This window comes from Hesperophylax consimilis, chromosome 4, assembly GCF_061612785.1.
Source record: "Hesperophylax consimilis isolate HC1 chromosome 4, BYU_Hcon_1.0, whole genome shotgun sequence".
Lineage (NCBI taxonomy): Eukaryota > Metazoa > Arthropoda > Insecta > Trichoptera > Limnephilidae > Hesperophylax > Hesperophylax consimilis.
This window is the reverse complement of record NC_142839.1, coordinates 35,964,585-35,972,773: the sequence shown is the minus strand read 5'-3', so window position 1 is coordinate 35,972,773 and position 8,189 is coordinate 35,964,585. Positions and strand designations below refer to the sequence as shown.

General features: G+C 32.9%; 1 non-coding gene across 1 annotated transcript; it reads right to left on the bottom strand.

Moving 5' to 3' along the window:
- Window positions 1-635: 635 nt before the first annotated feature.
- TRNAG-UCC (transfer RNA glycine (anticodon UCC)) lies at window positions 636-707 on the bottom strand. Its single transcript has one exon. It is a non-coding gene; the product is annotated as a tRNA-Gly (tRNA).
- Between the last annotated feature and the right edge of the window lie 7,482 nt (window positions 708-8,189).

Sequence of the window (8,189 nt, the reverse complement as noted above, 5' to 3'; positions counted from 1 at the left end):
TATTTCACTCGTATTACACTCACGACGCAGTATACTAACCAAGCAGCTGATGCTTGGCGTGGCGCAGTTCGCTGGTGTCTGAGAGAGAGGAAAGAAGAGAAGAGAGAGAACGTTCGTGAGCGGCTCCCCCACCTCAACAAGCGCATATGGTGAGAGAGGGACAGTGAACGGTGAGCGGTGGTGGGGGTACCCGCATTTTCGTGTCGATCCTGACTCGGTTTTACTCCGTCCCCGAATTACGCGCCTAAAGAAGTTTCACTTCAATATAATATATTTTTAAAAATAATGTACAATGTACAGAAATAGAATCCCACACAAGATCGCGTAGTGCGCTCTAGCGAACGGATATTTTATCAGAGGGAGATAGTTTTAATTTTTTTTTCTGTAAATTATTACATATTATCAAAATAAATAAATTAATTAAATAAATGTAATACAATTATCATAATATACGGATTAGATAATAATTTTAATCCAACACAATAACGCAAAGCGCGCTCTAGCGGAGTAATGTTTTATCACAGTGAGATAAGTGTTTTTATTATTTTGCAATATTATTTTCTTTTAAAAAATGTTCTGACCTACTAAAAAATAAGATATTGAATGAAAAAGGCGTTAAAAACAAAAAAATAATGTGCGATGGCCGAGAATCGAACTCGGATCAACTGCTTGGAAGGCAGCTATGCTGACCATTACACCACCAACGCCAGTTGTCGGGATGAGCTAAGAAGCATTTATATGTTACTTCAAAACTTTGACTAGATCAAATGAACTTTAATCGGTGGTGGGGGTACCCGCATTTTCGTTTCGATCGTGACTCGGTTTTACTCCGTCCCCGAAAATTCATTACGCGCCTAAAGAAGTTTCACTTCAATAAACTTCTCAAAACAATACACATTTTCCTAAACATAAGAAAAATATATAAAATAAAACAATCGAAAACAATATATTTTGCACTTTGCCAATCAATAATAGAATATGGAATTATTGCTTGGAGAGGAGCAACAAACTCGGCTATCAATTACATAGAAACCGCACAGAAAACGATCTTAAAGGTAATACTAAAAAACATAGACTGAATGACTGACTAAAATACTGTTCGAAATGTGAATACATGACCATTCCCTAGTAAAATATTAGTCATTCAGAATACATCTGAATACGTGTTTACGCTGGTGGTCTTGTCTGATTTAAGATAATGGAAGAGATGCAAAAATATTTTTATTTTTAGGAATATGTGTTCCGACTTCCTAATTACAAATTCAAGTTATACTGATAGTTTGTTATGAAATTTTGTAAATTTATTTGTTATTTGCGTCCAGTCCCGTTTTTAACAAGAGTAATTAAGAGTAATAAATAATAATTTTGCCAGATTTTTAACAAAATTTCATATCAGTGTTGATATTTCTGTAGCTAATTCAATGAACTCTAGAACTTGGTTTTGCTTTGAAATTATTTTTCGTCATATTTGAAATTGGAAGTATTTGTTTGGAGAAATCAGAGAAGCGATGAAACACCTTACATCTATAACAGAAAAAAATATTAACTGTCAATTTCAAAATTGGAACTGAATTCCGTGATTTTTCGCGGGTCTGCGCTAGAGTTTTAAATTATGTATAGAGTACATAAAAGTAGATTAACTCGTACTGTGCTTATTTCACATCTCATTTTTTTAGTATTGCGTGGAGATATTTATGAGCCTTGATAAATATAACGTCGAGTTCTGGGAGTAGACGATTGGATAAAAGCATATTTTATTACATACACACCGGTGTAATACATAAAATTATTACGGGTAAACTAACTGGTTTGTGTAATTATTAAATGCGAGGGTAATGAGTTTGATCTGCGTACTTAACTACATATGATTAAGATGAAACGGAAATGGTTAAATAAATTCTAAAACTAATTGAATGCGTTTGGAAATCTATCACTCTTAAGTAATATTTATGGGTGAAATGAATTTTGCATAGATTTGAAACACCTCCGCTAGACACATTGCATTCCAAATTAAATAAAATAAAATTTTATTTTGTTTTCATTTTAGTTTATTAATATACACAACAGCCAACGTGTTAACATAAAAAAAACAGAGAATAAATCATAACTAGCAGTTAAAAACCCGCTCCGCGGGTTTTTTGCTGCTAGGCCCTGCGAGCAGCACTTGGTTGGGCTTCGCCCAGTTTAAGTGAAACTAACAACAGTTACATTTAATAGGTAGATATTAGGTCATTCACAGAGAGAGGGTGAGTATATATTGTTAAAACATGGAACAGGAAGGAGTTTAGGCATAATAAGAATGACAGTTGTTCGGCTAAAACTTTACCTTTCCTGAATAATTGCCTAAATGGGTAAAGGTAAATTAATATAGGTTAATATTCGGAATCACTGGACATGGAAAATACGAAATAATTTTAAATAATACCTTCTGATTTACCTTAATTACTATAAAAGGAATCGAACAGAATTTGGGAAATTTTTAATTTTAACTTTTTAATTATTAATTTAAATTTAATTTTCTAATTTAATTTTTTGTATGGGACTACAGCCAGAATAATTTCTGTTGATAACATTTTTCTTGTCGGTATTCCTGAAATGAGCGGCTAGAGACAATTAAAAAAGGTAAATTAAAAAATATATATAATGTAATACAATATTCTGGCAAAATAGTGCATACTTAAAAAGTATAAATGATTTATTTGGCTATTATTATCATTTTTATTTTATTTAACCTAACCTATAATAACCCAACCTAACCTTACCTATAATCCAACCTAACCTAACCTATATCCTAACATAACCTATAATAATCTAACCTGACCTAACCTAACCTCACCTATAATAATCCAAAATAACCTAACCTATATCCTAGCCTAACCTATAATAATCCAATCTAACCTAACCCAACCTAACCCATATCCTAACCTAACCTACAATAACCCAAACTAACCTTACCTAACCTAACATAACCTGACTTATCCTTACCTATAATAATCCAACTTAATCTAACCTAACCTATAAACTAACTTAAACTATACTAATCCCACCTAACCTAACCTAACCTAGCATAACCCAACCTATACTATCCTAGACTAACCTATCCTAACCTATAATAACCTTTTTTTAATATTTCGTTACTTGTAAAACAAACCTAAATAACTTTATTTTATTTTTCCAGCTTGGCTAAAATAGTACCACCTACCTAGTTTTCGCATAAATGGTAAAAATTATAGCCATTCATATCAGGAATACCAAAAAAAGAAAATGTCATCAAAAGAAATTATTCCGTCTGTCATCCAATGCAACGAAAGCGAATTTTCATTTTACGTAATTAAAAATTAAAAATTTCCCAAATGCATTCAGATTCCTTTTATATTAATTAAGGTACATCAGAAGGTTTTATTTAAAAATATTTCGTATTATCCTTGTCCAGCGATTCCGAATAATACCTAATATATATTTTATAAATATTTATACCTGCCAAAATGATGGTTTTATTAAACATATAAGTACATGTCAGATTAGAAATTTGTTGGTTAATTTTACAATCAACGAAGCGTTCCTATCTTCCGATTGTGTTTCATGTTATTTTATTGGGTTGGCAGTGTCTTAGTGATATACTTCCGCGTATATCATATCGGTGTTCTGTCAAAATAGTGCGGAATTATTATTTACGTAAATAATATTAATTATCAATATTTTTCAAAATCGTACATGCAAAGAGTTGTTGTTTATTGTGTATCGCTTTTATGCGCTCTGTCGGCCAATAGGGAAACTACTCCAGCGGCCGGTAAAGGAGGGATTGACATTTTTAAGGAACCTTAGAATGATTCTTGACAGACGTCAAATATATAAAACGTAATTGTGGATAATTTTTACGGTTATGTAATTAATCCAATGGATTTTAACTTTCTAAAACATATTTTCTTCGATATTATCCAAAAATTATATGAGCAGAAACGATGTTTTTGAAGAAATGAGGCGATCCTATTTTAGTATAAAATCGGGTTTTAATTTTAAAGTTAGCAGAATTTACCCAAAACACACAATTTGAATTTGATAAATCAGAGGGCCTACATCGTCCAGACGCTAGGATAATAATACTATCAGATATTTCAATAACGGTGTACAACAATTCGGCAAGGCCTTAGACACATAATGCTACGTATACATCCGCGAGCCGAACTGCCGAAGTGAACCACACTCAACTTATGGGAAAGAACCGAAGCAACCGCAAATGGCGCGAAATGCCGCTTCCAGTTGATTCGTTCCTTTCCCGTAATTCGTGGTACGGTTTGCGTTTCGATTCGTAAATGTATACGTGCCCTTATGCTATATGATACGATCATAAATTCAGCGTTTACGTATTATATGTTGGGTTAACACACTACGCTATAATCTTCCTCAGAAGAGGGGATTAGATCAATTTGAAAACTGCCGCAGAATATCATTTCTTTATAGGGGATCTGTCACTTTGACAGCCGCGTAATTACGGCGCTTCTTAAATTATTCTGACCCCTTCTCCTGCCGTTGGTAGAAGGGGGGGTCGCATAATTTTCAAATATAGCATTGCTAGCTGACAGCGACAGTTACATTTTTAAATGCAAGAATTAAAAGTCACGAGAATATAGCGTGGTCTGTCACAGGCATAATAAGATAGAGTGTGCTGAAGTAGACATTTTATCGATAATGCATACGTTTTCGGATGCCAGAGAAGGTATTTCTTAGGAAATTTCGTTGTCAGTTGACAGCGTATATCTTCGCCACGCTCACACATATAAAACATATTTTTAGGTGTGACAGGTCTGTATGGGATTGTATGGCGAGTAATGAGGAGTTATTTAGATGTTATGCCAATCACTACGCAAAATTATATGTTACATTAATTTGTCGTCTAGGTATTGTGAACTAATTCAAATACCGAAATTTTTACTGAAAACCTTTTGTGCTCTGGAACTTAAATGAAATCGATTTGTTCATATTGCGGCATCTACCTACCGCCTTTGTTAGACTTCCTCAATAGATTTTATGCCGTCTGAAAGCTTGCCATTGAATTATAAATGAGAGATCTCAAAATTTCCACTGGCCGCCTGTCTGATTGTGATTGTAATTATTTTAAATGCTCGTCGAAACACTATGCATAAAATAGAGCAATTGATCTACCGCTTGGTTGCAGTAAATAGATTTATAACAAAGCTTAACCCTTCTATCATCCTAATTTTCACTATACATATTATAAAGCGTAGTTTATGCATAAAAACACCATAGATAATGATTTCAAAAATTTTGCTTTTATGAAAACTCAACACAATGACACATAAACAATAATATATTTACAAGCAATAATTAGTCGCCTGAAATATGAATACAAATTGAAAATATCTCCCGAGTAAAAATAAATGCCGCCAACGGGAATTGAACCCGTGGCTTCTGATGTCCGGTCAGGTGCTCTGAAACCACTGAGCTATGTCGGCTTATTTCCAACCCGCCAAATGATTCAATATGTACTAGTACCTTAATTAACAATTAATGCTTATTATTTTTTCCATTTGTAAACAAGCAACTTTATTTTTGTAAGAAAGGCTTTGTCAGTGCTAAATTTCTCACTAGATGGCGTCGAGACATATTATATATTCATATTATATCTACATTAGGGTGTCCCAGGACATAAGGAAGAATTTTTTTTTCATGAATTTAAATATGCATACCCTCTTATTTTATTCCATTTGATCCCAATAACTCATATAATAAATATTATTTTGATTAAACACCGGCAACCCGTGCCGACTTGATGCCAAACATATGGTACAGAGGTTAATATGGAAGGATTTTCAACTTTCATTTTTGTCGGATAAATAAAATTTAAAAATGCACAAATGTTTGATTATGTAGTATTTTATATTTAAAAATGGTTTATTGATTAAATTTTTTCTTCATAGTTTGTTTTTTACATTCAGGATAAATCTTCCGGTGTTCCTGAACGCATCGTAACAAAAATTATTTTTGTTCCTCTTTGACCGAGAGATTAAGCCATGAAAATCTTGCATTAACTTAACAGTTCTTTCAGCTGTATCATTCACTACCCTCAGCGCCGACACCTTCTTTCTGACTTCTTGATACGAAGCATTATTTGACCACATCGTAGGGAATTCGTTAAGAAAACTGGCATCTGTGTTCAGACGATCAAACAAATACTTGCTCTTGACTGAAATGAAGTCGTAAATATTTTTCTCTGAAACAAAAGTCACTAAACTATGATATGAACAAAAACCTCAATACAAAACATAATTTAAACTACTTAATAAACTTACCATACAATTTACCATCAAGATTTTCCTTCGATGGGATGTAACGTTTGTCATGGGTTGATAAATTATTTTTTTTGATATTTCAAGCATTTTTATTTTAGTTGATTGATCCACAGCGTCGTCAAACAGCGATAAAATAGATCCTTCATCGGTCAAATACCATAACTGCTTACTGAACAGAAATAAAGCTGCCATTGAGATGTTTTCATCAATTTTTTCTTAAGCCTTCATCGATTTCAAAAAGCACAAGTCCTGGTAAGGTGCTTTAACTGCTATAATACATTGTAACCATATCTTGACATAGGATGTTACTATGAACAGGCAAACGTCTAAAATTGCCGCCTTATCCTTACCGGTAATTTTAAATTGCGCACAATTTAATGATATTTTCAAGGAATAAAGCGCCTTTGCCATCCATCGAGCATCTGGAGGCCGAATCTTAACTTTTCTCGCTGTATCTCCTCCTAAAACTATCACACAGAGCTCTAAAAACTCTCAATAGTCATCTCCAAGTATTTTTGTTGTCAGTGCAGTACGGTAAAAGTCAAGCAAATCATCGATTTCAGAAGCGGTAATGTGCAATGTGAGATTTTCTCTGTAGCACTGAATTTTATCGGGATCAACATTTTTACAGTTATCTCGAAACTTTTTGAAGAGTGGTATGTCAGGGCTTGTAGTCACTTGACTGATTTTTACTTCAAACAAAGCTTTAAAAAACTATGGCTATATTTGGTATATATTGACAGTTAAATTCACTTTCCGGTTATTGTAGAACAAAACTTCAAGAACTTGTCCATTAGATGGCAGTTTAGAACCCGATATTTGGTGTTTTACGACTCCTATTAAAAATATACTCTTTTTAGAAGTGCGTAAATCTAACAACATCTTGCCTGAATGAGTGATTTTTGTTTACTAACAAAATAGCAAGTTACTACAAGCTCATCAACGCGTTTGCTCGCTGGCGTCTTAATGTACAAGTACTGACATCTTTCGATGCAAGTCGGCACGGGTTGCAGTTGTCCAAAGTAAACGAATTTTTTTTTATAAGTGTTTTGTCATTATTAAAACAAAATTAGAGGGTATGCGTTCAAAAATAACAACTTTAATTTTTTTGGGACACCTTAATCTACATATTATATCGATACATAATTAAATTCATATGTTACTTTGATGTAATATTAATTTCTTATAATTAAATTATAATATGTAAATGAAATCCTCAGCACGGGAGATCCCAGTGAGGATATCATTATCTCTATATGTTACTAAGAAAAGAAGACAATAAATCATTATTATTATTATTTATTGGTGAAATTTTTTTGACTTGTCAAATATTAATATTTTTTAATGGTAAACTAATGTTTACAGGACAAAGTTTTATGCATAGCATAAAGGGTAACAAATAATTATAAGCAATAATTAGTCGCCTGAAATATCAATACAAATTGAAAATATCTCCAATTAGTAAGTAAAAATAAATGCCGCCAACGGGAATTGAACCCGTGCCTTCTGATGTCCGGTCAGGTGCTCTGAAACCACTCAGCTATGTCGGCTTATTTCCAACCCGCCAAATGATTCAATATGTACTTATACCTCAATCAACAATTGTTGTAATTTTTTATTTATTTTTTTTTTTACTCGGGAAACTAGGCGACTAATTATTGCTTATAATTACTTGTTATCCTTTATGCTATGCATAAAACCTTGACTTACAAACATTGGTTCATCATTAAAAAAAATGAACATATTTGTAAAATGCATTAACTTTGCGCCTCGCCATAATTTACAACGTAAACACAAATTTGTTTTTGACCACTTATTTGTTTTGTAAACATAACAACTAAAATATGATGAATCCCAGACCAAGGAACAAGATAAAAA